The sequence below is a fragment of the Zonotrichia albicollis genome, chromosome 14, assembly GCF_047830755.1.
Source record: "Zonotrichia albicollis isolate bZonAlb1 chromosome 14, bZonAlb1.hap1, whole genome shotgun sequence".
Classification (NCBI taxonomy): domain Eukaryota; kingdom Metazoa; phylum Chordata; class Aves; order Passeriformes; family Passerellidae; genus Zonotrichia; species Zonotrichia albicollis.
Window position 1 is genome coordinate 4,613,218 of NC_133832.1, and position 20,221 is coordinate 4,633,438.

The following is a 20,221-nucleotide window of genomic DNA, read 5'->3' on the forward strand; positions in this document are numbered from 1 at the left end:
GAGGAGAACAAGGGAGGGAGAAAGGGGGTGAGTCAAGGTAGGCTGCAATCCCTTTGAGAAGGTTTCTAACATTAACTCCCAGAGAATTACGTCCTACCCTACCTTGACTGATTTGTTTCCCCCCTTCCTCCCCCTTCTCCTTTTCCTACTGGTTGGGTCAGTTAATTGGCTGATTAACCAGCAATTACCTCTGGGACCAGCTCTATATAGGGTCTCTTTTAATCCAGAATTTTATTGACAAAGGCACCAGAGCAAATTCATCTCTGGTGTGAGCTGGCTGCAGTGAATGGCCTGACACCCAGGACAGAGTTGATCCATTGTACCACAGGCACTGTGTTTTTAAAGCATTTGCTTAACTTGGAACTTTTAAAATTACATTCCTTTTCTGCAAGACCTGTTCGTTTTGGGTAGGAGCAGGAATGAGAGCTCGGGAGGGAAGTCAGACAGACAGGAGATGTCTGGAGCAGCAATATCCTGCTCTGGGTGATGGCAGAGCAGCTACACAGGGTGACACCTCCCTTGTTCTCAGGCTGGCACTGCTGCAGCCTGGCTGGCATGGGCTTTTTCCTCAGCCTGTGCCCAGTGAGTAATGGGCAGCCCAGGAGGGTGGGGGACATCCCTTATCATCAGCCTGGTGTACCAAGCCAGGGGAGGGTGTTCCTGACAGTATCTGGGGACTCAGCTGTCCCTGGTGCCTTTTCAGGCCCTGTTTGGACCATCTTTTACATCACTTTCAATCTCCTTGTTGCTGGCACTCTGCTGGATTCCTGCAGCCCAATGTTTGTGCAGCAGGAATCAAACCCAGTGCATTTATTGCAGCAGAAATCTTCGTGGGACACTGCAATTAGGAATCCTCCATTCCTGCATGTGCCTGGGCTGTCTGGAGCTGCTGGGAGGGGAATTCTGAGCCGGGCTGGAGCCCTCTCATGGTTACCAGGCAGTGGGGAAAGCACGATGCAGGAGGGGATGGAGATCCTGTCCTGGGAGAGCTGTGAGCACTGCAGCCAAAAGGCAGAGGATCAGATTATTGAGGGATCTGGCAAATTCCCTAGAACACTGGGCCTGGCAGGAGCACATCCCTCCCTCCATGAATGGGGCTCTGTGTTTTACAGTTTCAAACAGCTCAGGGGTTAAAGATAGGCTGGCCTGGGGGTGGAACAGGAATATGGGATCTCTGTAGGGAGGGAAATGGGAGAAGAAATTGTTCATTGTCTTACAAGAATTCCTGCTGCAGATGAGGCAGTGCCAGGTTTAGCAGCAGATCTGCGTCTGCCATCCTGATTGTGGAGCGCCAGGTGCTGCAAGGAGCAGCACAGGTGAGGCAAAGCAGTTTTGCAAACTTAGAAGGCAGAGGTATAAGTCACTAAATTGACAGTGGATGTTTTATAGAGGTAGAGGAAAAGACATGGGGCACAGAATTGCATCTTGTCCCTCTGCAGCTGTCCAGAATCAGGGATGGCACCTCCTGTAGCCAACAATGCCAGCTGGAAATGTCCCTGCTTCTACCTGGAGGTCACCTCTGTGTGGATGCTTACTCTCAGTCCTGGGGGCAGGGCATAATGTAAATATTTTCTTGCTAGAGACCAAATTTTCCTGGCTAATCCAAGCTGTCTTGCTAAAAATGTTTATGATACAGGTCTCTATAATATAGGGATAATATATAATATAATAGAAATATAATATACTATTTATATTATATTATATAAATATAATATATGATATATAATACAATAAGTTTTTATGATATAATAGAAATATACTATATAATATGTTTATATTATATAATATAAATGTTATAATGTATAGGTGTTCTATAATATATAAATAATATCATAAATGTTTATGATATAGGTCCCTATATAATAAAAATGCTGGTATTTTTTAAAAAGCCTAGTTAATCCTTTTTCTTTCAAACTTTTGCACTTGGAATGAAAGGAGATTTGGGCTGGAAAAAGCAAAGAAAAAGAGAAGGAAATCACTTTTTTTTTCCTAATGAAAACATGCTATCTGGTTCAGGGAGCTGCTGAACAAAATCAGTGGAAGAAAAGCATTATCATAATTGGTGTCCTTACAAAAGACACTTGCTTGCTGAAAAAGCTCTGTTATCCTCAGAGTGATAAGAAACTTGTAATAGAATTCCCAGGATCTGAGGGATGTGGTTATCAGAGGGAAAGAGCAGCTTTGCCTATCTTTGAAGTAAATTCAATCCTATGAGGTACTTTTGAGTCTGAGAACACCTGATACCCAGTTTACATGGGAACTAGAGAACAATACATTTGAATTATGATAAAAGTGATAAAATGTGTTCCTCAGATCCAGAGAAAGCTCGTCACTTTGGTGGTCACAGATCTGGATTTCCCTGGAATACAGCTCATCCTAAAGCTGGATATTTATCAGTGTTGTGGAGGGACTTAGGGGACAGCTCACCCATAAACATTGTGGATTACTAAAAACATTCCTGTCTTCAATGCTAAAGGGTTTAGAAGCCTCAGATTAAGGACAGATAGTCCTGAGGCAGGAGGCCAGACAAAATTCTCTTTATAACCTTTTAATAGCAATGTATATTTGCCTCATAAATATCCAAATGTACAGGCAGGAGCAATAACTCTGTTCCTGGCTGTGAAGGGAGGAAGGAAGTGCAGGCAGAGGGTCAGGAGTGCAGCAGTGCCTCTGATCCATCTCTGTGTGGGAGCTGGTGCTTCTTTACCCTTCCTTCCTTCACCTCTGCTCTTTCCACAAACCACTAGAAGAGGTTTTCAGCCATGGCAGAGTATGAAGGAAATGGGTGGCATTTCCAGGAGCACATCCCAGGACCTGCTAAAATCAGGATTTGCTATGGGCTAGAAAAGTTCTTTCCATCCTGAGCCAGTGGAGGTCTGTAAGCCAAGAGGTGGGTGCTGTGCTGGGCACTTAAACATTCCAGTTCTTCTGTCCTTGAAAAGGGAATGAGGGAAAAAGGATTTTGTGTTAATTGCTTGGTGGAAGATGATCTGGAGAAGGCACAATTGGCCCTCTGCAGCAAAGGACACCAGTTAGGGACTTCCTCTATCTAGGAGAACGCACAACCTGTTAGAAGTGATAAATAAAAATGATTTCTCACAGCTTTTGAAACTCTGCTTGTCCTGAGCTGGAAAACTGTCAGAGTGATGGTGGAAAGGTGGGGTTAGTGTGGTTTTGGGGCTTGCTAGAGAAACAAGGACCTGGATGCACTACGTAAAAACCAAAGGAGTATTTTAAGTGTATAATATAAGTGTATTATATCAGTGTATCTTATTCTTGCATTGATGGTTTCTTGTGTATTATTTAAGTATATCTTGTTCTTACCCCCTACTCATTTGATGCTGCTTAATGTTGTGCTGCCTCCAATATTATATTCTGGTGGGGTGGAGGGTTAGGGTGTCTTTAATGGGTGCTAATTTATACCTTCATGGTGTGATCAACTCACCAGGAGTGAAAGTGCCCTTTTCTCGAAGTGGTAGCATGGCAGATCCTCTCCCAGCTGCAGACTGGAATTCAGGCAGATTTTATTCATTGCTAAGCATGGATGGGCTGACAGCTTAGGCAGCCCATCATAACAGCAGTAAAGACATCACAGAGCAGGAGAAGAGGAAGAGAACTGGTTGTTTTTCAGTGAATCAGTCAGTTCCCACTTTAGAATGTGCTGTGCCTCTGTCCTGCAGGCCTCCTGGCCAGCAGCTGCTCCCTCCCACCCGTGCCAGGAGTGACCACCATAGCACAAACAAGCTGGCAGCAATGATAGATACTGCCACCTTCATAAAAAAAGGAGAAATTCAGGAGTCCAGTGCTCCTGTTTCCCTTCTCCTGCCCCCATGCATCCCTGCAGAGGCTCAGAACAGACGAGCCCACTATTACAATGTTGTCAGGGCCCTGCTAGTTTTCTAGTTCATATCCTTGTTCATGCTGTTTGCTAAGTACTTGTTCACTGTGACAGCTTTCAGCAAAACAGAACACACTGAATGCTTCTTTCCAAACAGCTCTGTCCTGCTGGGCTTCAAGTGAAACAAGCCCTTCAGACTCCATCATGTGAACTTTTCATAAGGAACAATCTCCTTTAGACAATTCCTTTCAGAGATACTATCCGTGAAACTGGGACTTGGGGATGAGGTGACATCACAGCCTTCTTCCTCTGGCCAGGGTCATGGCCACCAAAGTTGTATTTGTTAGGAGGCCTCCACATGGCATGGTGCATGATTTCTTTAATTACCTAATGTTTCCCCACTTAAAAAAATTTAAAAAATCTGCAACCACTTGAAAGTGTATTTTAGTATGTTTGCTGTTTAAAGAAAAGGCTTTTGTGCAGACAGTCAGATCCTGGCTTCTGAAAATCAGGACTGATTAATGAAAACATAACTAGCCTGCAGTTAAATCTTAAAGGCAGATGTGCCAAAACTGATGGACCAAGACAGGCTGATCTTTGCTGTTTCCCTGGTTGGTGTCTGTTCCTTGTGCCATCCCCTGTGCCAAGTGTGGAGAAAAGCAGGACTTTGAAGAGCAAGGCAAGGTGTGCATGTCCTTAGCACTGAATTAGCACAAAAATGGGGCAAAAAAGACTGGGTTAGAGAGTCTGGGAGTGTGCAAAACTTTCATGTGCACTTCAGCACAAAGAACTTGGCCCTGTGGGTCTCCTCCTTCCTCACTGCTGAGGGGAGACCTTAAAAAAGTCCCACCACTTTTCCAGGAGGTGGAATTGGAATTGCTGATCCATGAAAGGTGTCCCAACCCAAATATCTGCCATGCCTGGCAGGGGATGAAAAGCAATGTGGTAAAAGCTCCAGAGAAGCACTCACATGGAGGAAACTGTGAGAAGCACTCACATGGAGGAAATGTTTCAGGGTTAGGATTGGATGCAGAAAATGGTCCTTTGGGTAGTGGTTGGTCCTATTGATATAGGAATGGAGATATAAGTGGCTTTGTGCTTTTAACTATTCCTGTTTTGTTAAGCTAAATATGAAAAAAGATATCTCATAAGCAGTTTGATATATTATTCTGGTATTTCTCTTTTATACTGTATCAAATAATTGTTCTTCTACACTGCATTACAAAAAAAGAAAACCCCAAAGCGTGTTAAGAAGGCATTGTCCTTAAATAACTTAAAATGCTAATTGGAAAACAAATCTAAGAGAAATGTCCTTCAACCCAAGCAGTGTTTGGTCCCTCACGAGAATGTGTTAGTAGCATATCAGCTGCCCAGTGGTGACATTTGGAGCTGGAAGCTCTTTGGTTATCCAACTTCCATGATTAAATGTATGAGAATGATGAGCTCCAAAATGTGTCTTTCCCTTAACATTGTTGTAAAAGACGTTTTTTAACTCAGATGGTGTTTTTTTCCCTCTGTGCTTCTCTAAATGTTATTTTCTGAACCAGGTTTGATTTGTATGGCTGAGTCAATCTGTTGGCCAAATTTAAAAGGCAAGTGATTTATATGAAACGAGTACATATGTTACTGTCTATAACACATGTACTCTTTAAGATACTTTCTGTACCATCTTTGAATTAAATTAATTGTATAGACTGAAAATTTTACTTTGTTATGTCTAGAAGTAGCAATTTAGTTTTTCTGCCTTCCTATAAATCTTCATTCATTTTCAGTCAGAGCAGGGAATTCCATCACTCTTTTTTTGTCTGGACAATAATTCAGGACTAAGCACATGCAACACCAAAGCAGTAGCTCTCTCCTTTTATTCCACATCCTTCTAAAGAGAATTATTTATTCACAACTGAAAAAAGTTATGCTTTTTGCCTGCAGAGTTCTAGATTAAGTCAGTAAAACTGGGGCAAGCTTGGGGCATAAGTTGCTCATGATCCTGTGGAAATTTATGCACACGTGGAGTTGTCCCTTTTGCTGCTGTTGTGGAAGGAATTCCTCTTCCCAGCTGCATCCCACCTTAATGAAAAACCACTTCCATGTGCAATTTCACAGGTGCCCAAATAAAGAAGGAAAGTTTGAGGACAAATTTTAAAGATATTGGCCAGACAGTAGCTCTGCTAGATTTTGGTTGGAGCATTTACAAACCCTCAGTACTTGTGATTCCCTCACTGGTATGGAAAAGGGAGACCATCCTCAAACTCAAGTGTTTATGTCTTTTCCTTTTCACAGCTCAGTGCTGTGCAATTCCCACTGAGGGCATTGGGGGATTTTTAACACCCTAATCTAAGATATTAAAATAATTTAGGCAATAATTAGTGAGTAATAATTAATCCTGCTAAAGAAGAAAAAAGAACAACAGAAGGAAAGGCCTCTGAAGAGTCTCAGAATATTTACAAATCAATTTGCCTTAATGTCTGTTCTAAGTGTAACCATAATGAAATCATACTTGGCATTAATAATATTGCTCTGGAGTGATTTGCCTTAAAATGTTCATTGTATCCTAAGCTGTCCAGTTCACATTCAGCAGGGACCGGCAGTCCAATTTCTGGGTCAGCCAGGTGTGGGAGCTGGTCACAGAGCTTGGGCTGTGTAGTACAGGACCTCATAAATAACAATTTGCTTCTATTTTGTGTCCTTTAAACTGATATCAGAAGGAAAGGACAGCAGGAAGAGAAATGTCTGCATGGGGAGAACTCCAGCATGGAGTTATCTGCAATCACCTATTGCATTTGGTTGTGCTGTGCAGAGAAGAGTAACTCCTGTGCTCAGCAATTTCCCTTTAAAAGCAGAGAGGAGTAACTCCTGTGCTCAACTATTTCCCTATAAAGCAGAGAGTAACTCCTGTGCTCGGCTATTTCCCTATAAAGCAGACTAGAGTAGCTCCTGTGCTCGGCTATTTCCCTATAAAGCAGACCAGAGTAACTCCTGTGCTCGGCTATTCCCCTATAAAGGAGAGAGGAGCACCTCCTGTGCTCCTTTACTGTTTCCCTGTAAAAACTGAGAAGAGTAACTCCTATGCTCGACTATTTCCCTCAAAAAGTAAATAATAACTCCTATGCTACACTATTTCCCTATAAAGCAGAGTAACTCCTGTGCTCGGCTATTTCCCTTTAAAAGGAGAGACGAGTAACTCCTGTGCTCAGCTACTTTCCTCTAAAAACTGAGAAGAGTAATTCCTATGGTTGACTATTTCCCTGTAAAGCAGAGAGGAGTAACTCCTGTGCTCGACTATTTCCCTCCAAAAGTAAAGAATAACTTCTGTGCTCGTCTATTTCCCTATAAAGCAGAGAGGAGTAACTCCTGTGCTCGACTATTTCCTCCTAAAAACTGAGAAGAGTAACTCCTGTGCTGGGCTATTTCCCTTCAAAACCCATCGCAGGTTTCAAGTGCAGCCTGGAATAAACACAAACAAACGTCGCATTCATTCAGCCGGGGGTTTCTGCCATTCACCCTCCGCATTCTCTCACCCCTCTCCAAACTGCGGAACGCACGTTTCCAAGCGGGGGGATGAGGGGGCGCTGGGACGGAGCTTTTTTTTCTAAGCAACCCTTGCTTTTTCACGATTCATTAAACCCTTTCTCCCTCGCGTGTAATTGGAGCCCTCTCATTTACATGCATGAGGGATGCATAACTCTGCGAGAGGTGCTGTGGTCAGGAGGGGGGAAAAATAAACCAGGGAAGAGAGGAGGCGGACCAGGGGGAAGGAGACACAGGAAAAGTTGGCCAGGGAGAGGCGAGCAGAGCCCGGGGGCAGTGCCAGGGCTGGGAAGGGAGGGATGCTGGGGATGCTGGGCGATGCTGCCTCGCCTGACCCCGGCAATGGCCCTGCCCAAAACCGTCCCTGCAGCGAGCTGAGGCAGTGATATAGAGAATATAACGTATAACATAACATAACATAACATAACAGTATAAATGATATTATATTATTGGCTTTTCACAAATATCTAAATAGATTTTATATATATGGAATTAAAGTAACTTTGCTAAAAAGATATGGGTTTCATTTCCGTTGTTAATTAAGTTTAGACATAGTAGTGAAATAGCTGGCATAAATATGCTTGTGGTAAAATACCTGCTTAGATGAGATAACATCCAATGAATATATAATAGACACCTGTTAAAGCTATGCCAACTATCAACACTCACCATCTAAAAACAATATAGATCAAACTCCAACACGAATAAATAAACAAAATTATAAATAAATAAAATTTTTAAAAATAGATATAAGTAAATTATACAATATACAAATAAATAACAAAATATAAAATAAAAATACACAATAAAAATATATAATAAAATATACAAAAAATAAATAAAAATTAATATAAATAAATAGTTTACTTTAATTTTATAATAAATAAAATATGAGTATATAATAAAATATTTTATATAAAAATAAAATAAAACTATATATAAAATAAAAATTATAAATATAAACTAAAACCACAACCAAAGAATACATATACTCTACAAAGGAAGACCCAAAGAAGAACCATACAAAACAGTTCTTAGATAATATAAACTAGTTTTAAGAAAAGCTTACTATACATAATTGTTTATGAATATGTAACAAACTAATACAATAGAAATAATATAGAAAAAGTGTTTTCAAAATACCAGCTATGCTCTTGGCTAAGTGTCAAAACACACCCATCCATAACACCTTTACAGTCTCTATCTCCTACTGTCTTTATTAAACTTTTACATTTTCACATGAGAGTAGACAGGTTTTTCAAAGGCAGGAAACAGTGCGTCTGCCTGGGAGCCCCTGCACTCCATTAATTAATTAATTAACGATTATGGCTGGTAGAGTGTTCAGGTGCAGGCTCCATGGCTCACACCCCACCTGACAAGGCTGAACCAGCAGTTTTGGGATGCTGCAAGGGACCAGACCCCATTCCTCCCTTCCTTATAACTCTTCACACACAATGGATTTTTTTCCTTGCAAGACAATGTCAGAATTTCAGTAAGCTTGTTCATGGTGGGGAAAAGCCTCCAGCCAGAGCAAGAAATATTTAGCTGGTGTTTTATATTGCTAAATTTCTACTTAGGAAACTGCACCTTGCTCTTAGGAGACACGGCTCCTCTCTTTCTCTGCACAGGCTCTGTGTTGCTCATCTCTGCCCAGCTCTTAAAGTTGCTGTGGCAATGCTGAGCTGTGTTTATAAAAAGCTCGAACATCAAGTCTCCCACTGGCACTCCTGATTTATCAGAAAGGTGGAGATATAATCAAGCTTGTTAAGATCTAGATTTTGAATAGCAAACCTTATTTTTTAAGCTGTGTTTTCTGGCTCTATAATGCATGGGACAGACTGCCTGGATATGTCAGACAAAAAATGAGGGTCTGGTGTGTGTCCTGCAGGAGAAGGACCATTCCCTCCCCAGGAATACCTGCTCTCCCTGCCAGTCCTGCCCAGGGCTGCTCCTTCCAGCAGGGGAACAAGTAGAAATTATGATGCTTTTCCTGGTAAAAGGAACACAAGAATCTGACTGGTGCTGTTGGCAGAGTGTAAATATCTTTACATTCCAGAGGAATTTGTGAGAAGTGACTCTGCATGGCAAGGAGCCCTGGTAATTCACCTCTACAGACAGCAGCTGGCTTTACATGTCTTAAGAGATACTCTGCTTTATGGTGGTAATAATTTGGTAATTTTTAAACTCTTAACAGAAAACAGGGAATGTGATATGACCCCATAGGATAGCACTTAAAACTGTGTCTTTTGTTAAGATTTAGATTTTTTTTTAGCTTTTATTTTTCTAATGATTTTTTTTAACAAGTTGATTACTTTTGATGGAAGAAAATATTGAAACACTATCAGGGCTAATATTTGTTTGTTGATGGGAAAAGTTTTGAAGGAATGAAATAAAAAGAGTACATAGATATATTAATGAGCATTACTTCTAAGCTCTTACTTTATATGCTCAAGCCCATCTTTTAGCTTAACTTCTATTTAAAAAGTTGAAAGAAACGAGGAAATCCCCGCAGAGAACAGCCAGCCACACTTCTGAATTTCAATGTGTCCTTCTAGACGAGCGCCTTTTATTTTAAATGGTAAAGTTGTTGCTTTAATCAGGAGACAATCCTTATATATTAGTTCTACTGCCTTATAATTGTAGGAGCTAAATGATACACAAAACTGGATACACATCTTTGCAGGCCGTTTAATGGGGAGGACTGAAAGCAAAAGTAAACACTAACCTTGCAAAATGAAAGAAGTTAAAAGATAAGTGTTAAGGACCTTTTCCTTTTTTTTCCTTCTTTTTTTTTTTTTTTTTTGGAGAATAAAACAAGATTTAGTAGCTTTCCACTTAATTTAAATGAAAAGAATCGCTACCTTACATATTGCACTGATAATGTGGGGGAGAGCGAAAACAAAACCTCCTTTGTGGCACTGACACCTCCTTTAGTTGTTGTGAAGAAACTTTTCCCCTCGGTATCTGCTAACCAATTCTAATTAATGCTGCACATTCCTCCACTGAAATCATTTAATGCATAACAAGGGGGTGGAAAAGGAAAAAAAAAAGAGAGAGAGAGGGAGAAAGAGAGAGAGGGAAGAGATTCTCAATGCTGATGATTGCCCTGTTCGAATTATGGGAGTGAAAGCCCGGGCCCCCCTAACCTACTGTCTATAAAGCAGAGCTTTGAAAGAGAGCTGCGCCCTACAAAAGCTGTCAATCTCCCCTGCCCCGAAAGGCTGGGTTCACATGGATTCCAGTGACAGCCCTCCTCCCCCACACACAATACATCAATCTGTCTGTCCCCCGAGCACCCAGGGCCCATTGTCCGCCCGCAGGTGCCTCATACAGCACCCATGGCCGCCCTGGGAACGGCCCCACAAAGGCCAGGCCGGGCAGATGGGCCGGGGGGAACGGGGCAGCCCACGGCCCCTCGGGGCTTTGGGTTCTTTGGGGGAGTCTCTGCTGCACATTGGCACCTTCTATCATCCTTGGCAAGGGGGTTTGGTGCTTGGCTGCTGGTGTAGGAACATCAGGGGGTAGCATGGTCGGGATGGACGGAGACAGAGATCTCTGCACCCAGGTTGTGGAACTTGTGGTTTATTGCATTTATTGCAAAGGGCCTGGGTGCAGGGCCCTGCTGGGAGCTGCAGCCACAGCCCAGAGCAGGCCCGAGAGAAGGGAGGGGGAGAGAGGATGAGAGGGCAAGACAGTAAAAGGGTAAGAGAGTAGAAGAGCAAGAGAGTAAAAGTATAAGAGCGCAAGGTTCCCGTTACAATACCATAAATCTTCTTCTGTGTTGAATATTCTAATTGTCACTAACCAAACTAGTACAATATACAAATCCTATAGCATTTACATACAGCCTATAAGAATCATTACATTACCATACTGTGTTACATTTAAAACCCTAAAAACTCCTCTTTGGGCCCCTTCTGCCAAGCTGGCAGGGTCTGCTCTGACCCTTGGGCCTGCCTGCAAGCAGAGGGTGTTGTTCCATCAAAAGCGGATTACCTTCAGCCAGCCACACCATTGTTTTCCAGTTGTTCAGTAACTGAGATATCTCAAAGCTTGCTTTCATTTCAGTCTCACTTATAGTTTCCATATTCTCAAAATCTTTTGCCAGGCAATCATATTTATAAGGCTTTCCTGTTTCATCTTCCCCAACATGCTGGTATCTGGAAAAACAGGTGGTGAGATGGATGGCGGCGCTTCTGAGGGGTCAGGAAATACAGAGAGAGAGGCTGCTCCTGCCCACGGTGCTGAGAGGGAGCTCCAACTCTCTTCCCAACATCTTCATGGGCAAACAAGCCTTGGGTAGCTGTCTGTCCTGAATTACCTGTGTCTGTCTGGCACTAGGACAAGTGGGCACTCAGCTGTCCAGTCCTGGTGGTCCTCGGAGGAGCTGAATGCTTCCTTGGTCTTGGCTGGTGAAGGTCTGGGCCAGAACAGCATCCCAGGTTTTCTGCAGACCTAGAATAAACTGCTTTGTCACTTGGTGTCTCAGCTGGCCTCCATGTGAAATGGAGTGAAGGTTTTTATCTTCTTTCCTTGTTGAGTAGAATTATGAATTTTGGAAGATGGGGACATGTCTATGTGATGGTACAGGAGGAAATTCCTGCCTTAAATCAGTGGCAGCAGTAATGTGGATGACACAGAAAAGCTGCTGAGGCACAGTGATAAAGGTGACTCTGGTTGTCCTCCTGAACTGTGAACATGCCATGTTCTTGCCCTGTCCCCTTTCAGATCTGCAGGATTGGGTGAGGTCTGGAGAATCCAGAGGACAGCCATGGAGCCTGGTGTGACAGGGAGCTGCACAAGGAGGCTGAGCAAGGAGAAGAGGGAGCTCACCCCTCACGTGCTGCTACACGAGGTGTGTAAATGGCTGCTACTGTTGGGTTTTCCCAACTCTTTAGAGCACAGGACTTTTAATCTCTTCCAGTGGAAATACACTGTCTTTTCAAGAATTGTAACTCTAAATTTGCTTAATACCTTCGCATTTACTGATGTTAAAATTAGCATGAAATAAGCTGCTTTCAATTCCCCTTTACATATATTAAAAATAAGCAAACCAACAAAAAAATAACAGCACAAGCTTGACTTCTTAAAGCTCCTTCCCAGATTATTTTGTTCTAGGGTGTCCCAGGGAGTTTGTTTTTCGCCTCAGCAGTGCCACAGCTCCATGCTCCAGAGGCGCAGGTTTAGCTGGGTGCTGAGGACATCCCAGAGCTCCTGGTGTGGCTCCTGCAGCCCTGAGCTGAGTGCTGCCTAATTGCTCAAGTATTTCCTTTGCACTTGCTGAGGTTCTGCTTCAGCAGCTGCAAATTAAACTGACACTGCAATTCAAGCCAGCACAATGAAATGATGCTCCTGCTGCTTTGATGTTGGTCCTTAGATAGATAACGCCTTAAAACTAAGAAAAAAGAGGAACTGCTGACTAATTTGGTACTAAGCATCAGCCAGAGATCAAAGATGACCACGTGCAGAGCCTGCTTGTAGGAGTGGTGATGGCATCTGTAGGTGAAGACAGGTAAAAGTCACCAGGTTCACCTGCAGCAGTTAAGAGTGTTCCACTTTGCTGGCTGAGCAGCTGCATTTCAACTTTCATTTCATGTGGGTGTTTTATAAACACCAGCCAGAGCTGGGACTGAGAGAAACAGCAGTGCAGCACAGTCCAGGTGAGCCTGTGGACAAAACTGTTTGCTTTGAGCTTATTTAAGGAAAATATCCCAGATGTAGGATGCAAGGAGCTGAGTGTCTGAGCAGAAATGGGTTCATGGCTGTTGACATTTTCTCAGTTTGGACTGACAGAGCAGCTTCAGGCAGATTTTGAGTCTGCTGCCAAGACACATGGCAAATTGACTTGTTTAACAATTTCTTACAGTGTGAGAACAAATGATCCTGTTGCCTGATACTTCTGGTTTCCTTAATTCCCCTTCAAGACTAGATGAGTGTATTCTTCAGCATATCAGAACATAGAAAAGCTTAGTTGATCCAAGGTGAGCTTTATTTACAATAGGTTCCTACTGATGTCCATAGTAACTTTGCTCTGGATTCAAGTGCAGAACCAAGTCTTATATTGAAGTCTTACAGCAATTCTCATCCTCACTTCTGTCAGTGTTGCTATCAAGCTGCAGCTTTTGTTTCCTTTTTAGGACTGGGTTGGCTCCAAAACCCCTCAAAAATTCAGTGTTTAATGTAGCTCACTGAAGACACGTGTGTTCAGCTTCTGCTGGGATAGGGCAACAGTGCAAAATAAAAACCAGCTGGATAGCATCTTTGCCTTTCTCCTGGACCTCAGCTTTTAAATTGTTGTGTGCTGGGGTGACTTTATGATGCTGAATCGTATCCCCATCCACCTGTTTATCCCAGAAATAAGTTCTGTGCCTTTAAAACTAGATCTGAGAGTAAAGTGGGGGGAGGAGGAAAAGAAGGGCAATTTTTTTGCAGCTGTATTCACAAACACAGAGATAAGGGCTTCAGTTTTGCATGTTGCCTGCAGCACGGACAGGGAGCAGGAGAGAGCTCTCCTTTCCTTTTAGTTGGTGTTTTCTAGCTAGCTGAAGCAGAGAAGTTCCCCAGACTGTGGCTGTTCTTTCCCTGGAACTGTTCAGCCCTGCTCTGGACTGAAAACCCAGAGGAACACCAGGAGCTCACACCTGTGACCCACCAGGGATAGGATGTGGCATTCCAGCACAGGAGGGACTGAGACACCCACAAAAAGGACTCTCTCTGAATTTGCCATCTCTTCAGAACAATGAGAGGTTCCATTGTTTAATCTTATTCATTTTTTCATGTTTGTGAGTACTTTGCTTGTTAAATAAACAGTTTTTCCCACTTTAATTGAAGGAAGTTTATCTCCTGAACAGGAGGGAAGGAAGGGTCCCTGAATTTTGCCCTTTAGGGAAACATCCCTTTGGAATTTTCCTTCCAAATTTATCTCAAACCAGGACATGTGGCCACCAGTGATGTGGAAATGTTTCCCCGAAGGCAGCAGTGCACCAAAGGTTTTTGAGACACTCTTGCCTTGAGCAGGCAAAAGCCTCCCTGATGTTCCTGACCTCTCTGTTGTGATTATCTGCACAAGAAGTCAGGCTCTGGCAGTCCTGGCTACACAGGGCTCTGAGTCAAGCTTTGTTCTCCCAAATTTAAAACACCTGAGAAGAAGTTTAGACCTACAGGTACAAGAATAAAGTAATGTAAATGTGACACCTTTCTTTAGAGGTAGCTGCTATCACTCCACAATAAATAAAACCCTACAAGGCTGGATCTTCAAAACACCTATCTCCTTCTTTCTTAAATAAGGAACTCTTGCAAACCCACAAGTTAAAAACAAAGGCACAGCCTGGATGTTAAGATGAGCTCAGTAAGATCTGATGTATGATTTGCAATGAGGAAAGTGGAGCTGAGCTATGGAAGTGATTCATTACCCCTGCATTCAGCTCCAGCACAGTGTTGCAGACAGTTATTCTGGGCCTTAATTGCTTCTGTTAACATCATATTCTAGAGCTCATTAGTGATAAACAATGTGTATTAATATCATTCAGACAAGAACTAAAGATTAAGGTGGAAATCCATTTGCTGTGATGGCCATTAGTCAATTCAGAGCTGTTGAATGATGCTTGAGAATCTAATATGAATTGGAAGAGTCAATATTTCATCAGGCCGATCTTCTCATCCTCCTGTGAAAAGTTCTTTGTCTAAAAAAAAGTTATTTAATGAAAAGTGTGTGCTTGAAAAGGACACACATAAAGTACTGCCCTGCTGCTCCCCTGCAGTTTCTGAAGGGTGGATAAGGCCTGATTTGGGTCTGATGGAAGCATGTCATCATGATTCTCCCAGTGCAGGTCTGGCCCAGTGTTGCCAAATTAATTATATTTTCATTATATATATTTAATATATATATTATATAATATATATTTTAATATATATTATATATTCATCATATATTTTAATGATATATTTTCAAATGTAAAGACTTCTCAGCTTCAGTTCCATTTTCTGGCCCAGGCAGGTCACTTTTTGTGCGTGAATATTTCTCCAGATGTGACTGACTGAGGGCAGAATTTATTGCTTAGTTTGTTCTTAATTAATACTGGGGAGACCCCACAAATCAGCACCAGGGGGATGAACATGAGCAGCACCAGTGGCACAAATCATCTCTTCACACTCAGAAGTGTTGCCTGCTCCCTTCTCACACACCATTTCTTCTCCCCTTCTTCCTCAGTGCCAGAAAATGTCCATTTCTCTTCATAACTGTGCTTTGAGTATATTTTTCTTTATGATGTAGAAGACCCACAATGCTGGAGCCTGTGTCATCTGAGGAACAAACGTGGTGTGGGTGATGGAGAGGCAAAGCAGCAGCTTCACTCCTGCTGTGGGCCAGCTGTAGAATTTTGTAGTAAGACCAGGAGTATCTTCAGAGAGTTCAGAGAAAAACAAAACTTTAAAATTAAATTTAAGAAATGGGGTTTTTAGTTTATTTTTTAAGAAATAGTAGAGAGGTAGCATGATTGTTGAGTTACTCATAAATCAGGAGGTCTGGAAAGGAGTTTATAAACACCCGTAGCCCAGCTAGAAGCAGGAATTTCCTACCTCTAGTGAAGGTGTGATTTCTTAATAGTAAGAGGATTGTACACTGAAAGGTGTTGCTTGGGTGAGCTCATAAAGTATCCTTGTTTGGAATACCTCTCCAAGATCAAATTTGTTCAGCTATGGGAAAAGTGTTGTAACCTGTTTGTGCAGGTCAGACAAGATGATCCCAACGCTGCCCATCTTATCCCTCAGAACCCAAACTTCTGTGAAAGGTGGGAAAGTGCTGAAAAATCACCTGGATGTATTTGAATGAAACAACCTGTGATTTCTCTTGGCAAGTTTCATTTATGAACTGCCTGTCCCTCACCAAAGAAACACAAATCTCTGCTACTGTTTATTTGCTTGTTTGTTTGTTATCTGGGAAGTAAAGGAATTCCTCCACCCCACGCCTAAGAAAGCCAGCCAAAGCCTTCTGCTATCAGAGTTCACCTTTTCCCCGTGCTGAATGTCTGCAGAGGTGTTTGGGGTGATAATCGCTAATGTCAGCACAACGACCTCGTGTTTAGCCTCGGTTTTTATTTATTCTCCAGCGCGATCATTATTTTCCCTTTTCAGCAGCATTGAGAGGGCATTCCAGTTTACAGGAGGCTGCGGGGCTGAGTGAGCGCTGCCTTTGCCAACCCTCCGGGCTTTCCAGAGCACAAACGCCTCGAGTTACCCCTCTCACTTGGCTCAGCGAGCGGCTCGAGGTGTCCAAAGGCGACGGCTAATCCTGCCTTTATCCCCAGCCTGCCTTTATCCCCATCCTGCCTTTATCCCCCAGCTGCGGGATGGCCGGGGCTGCACTGCCGGGCAACGGGACAGCGGGGCGGGTGGGGACAGCGGGAACCAACTGGGGACACCGGGCAGGGGACACCGGGAGCTGCCACCTGTGATCAGGAGTGCCACTTGCTGCAGCTGGCACCGGGCAGGGGGACTCGGGAGTGGGTACAAACTGAGCACCGTTCCTTGGGAGTGGGTATCACACCGAGCACCGTGCTCTGGGAGCAGGTACCAAACTGAGCTGGTGTTTTAGGAGCAGCTCTCACAGCGAGCAGGATGCTCTGGGAGCAGGAACCAAACTGAGCTGTTGTTTTAGGAGCAGCTTCCATCCCGAGTTGGTGTTTAAGAGCAGGTTCTACCCCAAGCTGGTGTTATAGGAGCAGGTTCCGCACTGAACAGGATGCTTTAGGAGCAGTTTCCATACTGAGCTGGTGTTTTAGGAGCAGGTTCCATCCTGAGCTGGGTAGGAGATGGTTTTAGGAGCAGGTTCCACACTGAGTTGGTGTTTTAGGAGCAGGTTCCGCCCCAAGCTGGGTTTTTTAGGAGCAGGTTCTACCCTGAGCTAGATGCTCTGGGTGCAGGGTCCACACTGAGTTGGAGTCTCAGGTTCCAAACTGAGCTGGGTGTTTAGGAGCAACTTCCACCCCAAGCTGGGTGTTTTAGGAGCAATTTCTACCCTAAGTTGCATGTTTAGGAGCAGGTTATACTCAGAGCTGGATACTCTGAGTGCAGGTTCCACACTGAGTTGTTTTAGGACCAGGTTCCACCATGAGCTGGTGTTTTAGGAGCTGGATCCATAGTGAGAAAGATGCTCTGGGTGCAGGTTCCACACTGAGCTGGGTGTTTTTCCACCCCGAGCTGGTGTTTTATGAGCAACTTCCACCTCAAGCTAGGTGTTTTAGGATCGGGTTCCACCCTGAGCAGGATGCTTTAGGAGCTGCCAGTAACCATCTGCAATACTTAAATTCACCTCCATGCCCAGATTATTCCAGGCTAGAGGTCAGGTAATGCCCTCCTCAGCTGCCACTGGTGTTCAGGGTGCTGCAGGAGGAGAAGCACTGATGGGATTGCTACAATTGGTCTAGGAATTGCATATGAGTCCTATCCTGTTTTGATTTTTAAAGAAAGTTTTATTTTGGTGGTTTTTTGTTTTGTTTTACTTTTTGAAAGCAGCACACTTTCAGATGTCTGTAATACTGACAAGATTCAAAGCTGTGTTCCAGTTCCATAATTCTGCAATGTGTACCAAAAGCCTCAGCCTTTAACAGATCACACCAGCAGCTAATCGCCACTATTAATCAGAAGAAAATCTTAATTTACACCAATTGAGGGTGTTAATATTATTTTTTAAATGGTGAATGGAAAAAAATGTTAAAATTATCTGTCTGTGAGTCAGGACTCCCCCTCTTGCAGACCAATTAATCAATAACTGTCAGAGCCCTAGAGGGTCCTGTCCCTGTCCCGTGGGTCATCCCATCCCTCTGCTGCAGCCTGAAAAGGATGAGCTAAAACACCTTCATTTAGAGCTGCTGTGTGCTAGCAAACCTGAGTGCAGAACAGGCTGAAATGATGCAGTTTTGATATAAATGCTGACACTTCTTCATTCTTTTCCACAGCTCAGAGAACTGTGAAGAAGAAGAGATTAAAAAAACCCCCAAAACCCAAAACAAACCAGAGAAGATGCACAAGATGAAGAATATTTGGCTCCACACCTTTAATCACAGTGCAAATGTGAGTGTACCACCATGGGAGGCAGTGTTTGCATTGGTGCATCCGCTTTATTTTATGAAGAACAGAGGCAGTTGTGACCCTCCTTTATTTCTAGAGCTGCCATAATGCCCTGGCAAGGCAGCAAGGCCCTGTCTCAGCCAGGATCCAGCTGCAAAAGAGCAAGGAAAACAAATTGCTCTGGACTTTCCTTGATTATGAAAGAGCTTGGAGGTTTTTGGGTTTGGTAGGAGCTGCATTAACTCCTGCATCTTTTGGGAAGGAATCTTCAGTCTTTGAGCACCTTGTCCTGAAAATGAGCTTCCCCTGCTCAGGTACCCTCTGGAGACTTTGCTTCTTTTTTGCCAGGGTTGGGATTAAATGTGTGAGATGCTATTTCTTGTTTGGACTCAGATGTTTGTTATTTCTTATCCATGTAACAGTCTCACAAACCCTGAGTTCCACAGCACTTCACTCTAACAAACTAAAACTGGAGCACCATCTCTCCCTCTCTGCAGGGCCTTTTAAGGCTAAACTGTCCAATTAAGAAATGACACCTCAATTATTTTACTTTTAACCCAATAACCAACCACCCATGGCCTGCAATGGGGACTTTTTTATCCAGTTACACAAAACCACCCAAACCCATGGAGAAGAAGAAGAAGGTGAAGAAGGACCAGCTTCTGCCCTAAGACCTCCATCTTGCTTTATAGATATTACTGTATTCTAAACTCTTAAACTCTTAAGTTTTCCACGCTGTGATATTACACTCTTCTATTCAAACTCCACACCGACAATCCCAGTTCTATCATTCCATTTTGGAAGCTTCTCCACGGCCTCAGGTCAATGCAGTTTTCTCTTTGGGCGTCAGTACCTGCCAGCACAGAAAGTCTGAAATTCTCATCACCCAGGGTTCCAACAGCACCCCAGATAAGCTCGTATTCTCTTGCACTCCTTTGGGTTTCTCCCACCTGATATTGGACTGTTTTTCCATGTTTTCCCATGTCCTGGCAGCTGGAAGTCTGGCTTGTTCCTCTGGGCACTCAGGGCTCTGCTGTGGAACTTCTCTTGCAAGGACATCCCCAGGAGCTGCTTTAGGGCTTCTGGAATCTCTCAAATAGCACACGAGCTGATTGAGGGGGAAAACACTTTCCGTGCAGGCTGTGAGCACAGCCTGGAGGGTTAAAGCAGCTCCTGTGTGGTGAGAAGATCACTGAGAGGCCTTTATGCCAATTCTGGTTCCACAGCAGCTCGTTTGGGGCCCTGTTGCCAAAGGGGAGAATGCAGAGGTGCTGGAGGGGAGCTGCTTGAAGAGGCTGGCCTGGGAAGGGTTGGTCCAGGGAGTAATTCACATTGGAGGGGACATCTGGGTGTCACCTGTTCCACTGCCTGCACAAAGCAGGTCCAATTCTGGCAGGTGGCTCAGGGCCCTGTGCTGCAGAATTTACAGCTGCTTTGTGGTTTTGATGCCTTAAGTTTTAGCTTCTATATTTTCCAGACTCTGTACTGCATTAGGATATAAATCTGAATTTCATAGAAACTGTTAGCAAGTTCTCCTCACAGCTCAGTCAGACAAGACAATCCTTTTCCAGCCCCAGAACCAAGGACACACTGCAGCTTCAGGCCCAAAAAGTGCAAACATCAGAGAAGTGAGGAGAGCAAACTGGGAGGATGGGACTGCATCACCTGGAGCTGGAATTGGACAATTAACCCCAACATAGAAATGGACCAAAACTTATAAAAGTGTAAGAACTTGTGACCCTCGTCCAGCTTGGGTGTAGCCTCAGCTGCGCTCTTGCGCTGCCCAAG

At 43.6% G+C, this 20,221-nt stretch overlaps 1 long non-coding RNA gene across 1 annotated transcript in view; it reads left to right on the top strand.

Annotated features, from left to right (window-relative positions):
* LOC141730869 (uncharacterized) overlaps positions 1 to 19,928 on the top strand; it is a 41,611-nt gene extending 21,683 nt beyond the window's left edge. Inside the window, exons 4-5 of the long non-coding RNA XR_012582714.1 lie at positions 12,095 to 12,221; positions 18,322 to 19,928. This is a non-coding gene — a long non-coding RNA (uncharacterized LOC141730869). The remainder of the gene's footprint in view (positions 1 to 12,094; positions 12,222 to 18,321) is intronic.
* The last annotated feature ends 293 nt before the right edge of the window (positions 19,929 to 20,221 follow it).